We start from the raw sequence: 4473 nt of genomic DNA on the forward strand, positions 1-4473 counted from the left end.
ATGTTTATTATATTGAGGGGGGGCGCACTGCGCCACCAATGTTTATTATATTGAGGGGGGCGCACTGCGCCACCAATGTTTATTATACTGGGGTGTTGGGGGGGCGCACTGCGCCACCAATGTTTATTATATTGAGGGGGGGCGCACTGCGCCAATGTTTATTATACTGGGGTGTTGGGGGGCGCACTGCGCCACCAATGTTTATTATACTGGGGTGTTGGGGGGGCGCACTGCGCCACCAATGTTTATTATATTGGGGGGGCGCACTGCGCAAATGTTTATTATACTGGGGTGTTGGGGGGGCGCACTGCACCACCAATGTTTATTATACTGAGGGGGGGCGCACTGCGCCATCAATGTTTATTATACTGGGGTGTTGGGGGGGGCACACTGCGCCACCAATGTTTATTATATTGGGGGGGCGCACTGCGCAAATGTTTATTATACTGGGGTGTTGGGGGGGCGCACTGCGCCACCAATGTTTATTATATTGGGGGGGCGCACTGCGCAAATGTTTATTATACTGGGGTGTTGGGGGGGCGCACTGCACCACCAATGTTTATTATACTGAGGGGGGGCGCACTGCGCCATCAATGTTTATTATACTGGGGTGTTGGGGGGGCACACTGCGCCACCAATGTTTATTATATTGGGGGGGCGCACTGCGCAAATGTTTATTATACTGGGGTGTTGGGGGGGGCGCACTGCCCCACCAATGTTTATTATACTGGGGTGTTGGGGGGGCGCACTGCGCCACCAATGTTTATTATACTGGGGTGTTGGGGGGGCGCACTGCGCCACCAATGTTTATTATACTGGGGTGTTGGGGGGGCGCACTGCGCCACCAATGTTTATTATATTGAGGGGGGCGCACTGCGCCACCAATGTTTATTATATTGAGGGGGGGCGCACTGCGCCACCAATGTTTATTATATTGAGGGGGGGCGCACTGCGCCACCAATGTTTATTATATTGAGGGGGGGCGCCCTGCGCCACCAATGTTTATTATATTGAGGGGGGCGCACTGCGCCACCAATGTTTATTATACTGGGGTGTTGGGGGGGCGCACTGCGCCACCAATGTTTATTATATTGAGGGGGGGCGCAGTGCGCCAATGTTTATTATACTGGGGTGTTGGGGGGCGCACTGCGCCACCAATGTTTATTATACTGGGGTGTTGGGGGGGCGCACTGCGCCACCAATGTTTATTATATTGGGGGGGCGCACTGCGCAAATGTTTATTATACTGGGGTGTTGGGGGGGCGCACTGCACCACCAATGTTTATTATACTGAGGGGGGGCGCACTGCGCCATCAATGTTTATTATACTGGGGTGTTGGGGGGGCACACTGCGCCACCAATGTTTATTATATTGGGGGGGCGCACTGCGCAAATGTTTATTATACTGGGGTGTTGGGGGGGCGCACTGCGCCACCAATGTTTATTATATTGGGGGGGCGCACTGCGCAAATGTTTATTATACTGGGGTGTTGGGGGGGCGCACTGCACCACCAATGTTTATTATACTGAGGGGGGGCGCACTGCGCCATCAATGTTTATTATACTGGGGTGTTGGGGGGGCACACTGCGCCACCAATGTTTATTATATTGGGGGGGCGCACTGCGCAAATGTTTATTATACTGGGGTGTTGGGGGGGCGCACTGCCCCACCAATGTTTATTATACTGGGGTGTTGGGGGGGCGCACTGCGCCACCAATGTTTATTATACTGGGGTGTTGGGGGGGCGCACTGCGCCACCAATGTTTATTATACTGGGGTGTTGGGGGGGCGCACTGCGCCACCAATGTTTATTATACTGGGGTGTTGGGGGGGCGCACTGCGCCACCAATGTTTATTATATTGGGGGGGCGCACTGCGCAAATGTTTATTATACTGGGGTGTTGGGGGGCGCACTGTGCCACCAATGTTTATTATATTGGGGGGGCGCACTGCGCACAACGATGGGTTAGGGAAATTTCACAGCAGAGTGCGCATGCGCTGGGAGCCTCGCCGGCGGTTAGGGTAGGGAAAAATTATGGGCCAGTGCACAGGTGCGGTGATCGGATGGATGTTCTCAGCAGGACACCGGCCGACACTGCGCATGCGCTGGGAGCCTCACCAGCGGTTAGGGTAGGGAAAAAGCACTGGCCCGTACGTAATTTTTCCCTTCCCTAACCGCTGGTGAGGCTCCCGGTGCATGCGCAGTGTCGGCCGGTGTTCAGCTGAGAACATCCATCCGATCACTGCGCCTGCGCATTGGCCCATAGTTTTTCCCTACCCTAACCGCCGGCGAGACTCCTGGCGCATGCACACTCTGCTGTGAAACTTCCCTAACCTGACGTTGTGCGCCTGCGCGGCGCTGCACACCTCCTCACGTCATGTCCGGTGCGACCGGAAGTGACGAGGGTAGGGAAATCTCACGAAGTAGGGAAGTATAACATTACACCGGCCTTTGTGGTGTGTGGGCTGGTAACTACTTGGTTGGATAGTCAGCCAGCCTATGCCATGATGCCAGCAACAAGCAGTGTTTTTTTTTTTTTTTGGGGGGGGGGGCGCCACAAGGTTAGCTCGCACAGGGCACCTGGACACCTAAGGCCGGCCCTGCCCAACCCCATTTATAAGGCAAGAAATCCCACTTATTAAACCTGACAGTGCACACCTGTGAAGTGAAAACCATTTTAGGAGACTACCTCTTGAAGCTCATCAAGAGAATGCCAAGAGTGTGCAAAGCAGTAATCAAAGCAAAAGGTGGCTACTTTGATGAACTTAGAATATGACATATTTTCAGTTGTTTCACACTTGTTTGTTATGTATATAATTCCACATGTGTTAATTCATAGCTTTGATGCCTTCAGTGTGAATCTACAATTTTCATAGTCATGAAAATAAAGAAAACTCTTTAAATGAGAAGGTGTGTCCAAACTTTTGGTCTGTACTGTATATATATATATATCAATCAAATGTACCATATGTATGTATGTTCCTCAAAAACTCCAAAACGCAACCATTGATTTCAATGAAACTTGCAATACAGATCCCTTGCTACCAGGAAAGAATTGTTGTGGTGTTCTATGCTCTCTTGGACGTACTATCCCGATACATACCCAAAAAAATAACAGTATGATTGCCAATACAAGCCTAACAGCCATACACATGTCAAGTTGTCTTATCAGTTAATAGAAGCTTGCCGGTCCTATCCCCGGTTGCCAGAAGCACTGATCACAAGTTTTGACCACTTTTCAGCTCCTGAAATATTCAGTCATATGACGGATGATGGCACAACTACACAGCGATATGCTATGAGGTAGGTTTTACGCAATGTCACGTCCCTATCCGGATCTTATTCATAAAAAATTTTATGAGAATAATCCAGGTAACTGTTAGTGTAAAATATGAATATTAAGCCAGGAAGCAGCACGTCCATATGGTCGCTCCTGTAGTCTCTGAAGACAACAGACCCTAATCACCACCTGCTGAGATCACCTCACACTTCAGGCAGCTTCATAAGGAAACCTCAGACCGTAGGTCTCCTGGTGCTATTGTTAGGCACCCAAGCTAATCACATGCTAATTGCCCCTACCTTTATGCCTGGTTAATTTACACCTCAGACATGCAGAGAGCTGGGAGGGAGGATTAGCATAATGAGACATGTAGGGCCAATCTCTTAGCCATCCCGGAAAATAAATTTTGCAATAACTCAGGCCAGAATTATGGTACCGGTATGAGAGCTCCTCCAAAATAATGCCTGTATCGAGGGTAGAAGATAGAACCTAGACATGACAAAGCCGGGGCCTCACTCACACGAGAAATAGGGTGACGGTCTCCTGTAAGGCAGAGGGGTGGCGTGTAATTGTTCATAAATTCATGGGGGACCCAGCACAAGCGCAGGATTTTCTGTAACTATTGCACAGTCAAACTTATGGGCCATCTTTGTCAAATTAGAGAAAATTTGCCTGATCACCAGTCACTATTACTAGGATACTGTTGATTTCATTTTATGACCCATGGAAACATGAAAATAAAATACATGAAATAAACCCGCGCGAAGCATGGTCCTTCTGCTAGAGTAAATATATATAGATATATCTATATATACATATATATATATATATATACAGTACAGACCAAAAGTTTGGACACACCTTCTCATTCAAAGAGTTTTCTTTATTTTCATGACTATGAAAATTGTAGATTCACACTGAAGGCATCAAAACTATGAATTAACACATGTGGAATTATATACATAACAAAAAAGTGTGAAGCAACTGAAAATATGTCATATTCTAGGTTCTTCAAAGCAGCCACCTTTTGCTTTGATTACTGCTTTGCACACTCTTGGCATTCTCTTGATGAGCTTCAAGAGGTAGTCTCCTGAAATGGTTTTCACTTCACAGGTGTGCCCTGTCAGGTTTAATAAGTGGGATTTCTTGCCTTATAAATGGGGTTGGGACCATCAGTGGCGTTGAGGAGAA

This window comes from Bufo bufo, chromosome 1, assembly GCF_905171765.1.
Source record: "Bufo bufo chromosome 1, aBufBuf1.1, whole genome shotgun sequence".
Classification (NCBI taxonomy): Eukaryota; Metazoa; Chordata; class Amphibia; order Anura; family Bufonidae; genus Bufo; species Bufo bufo.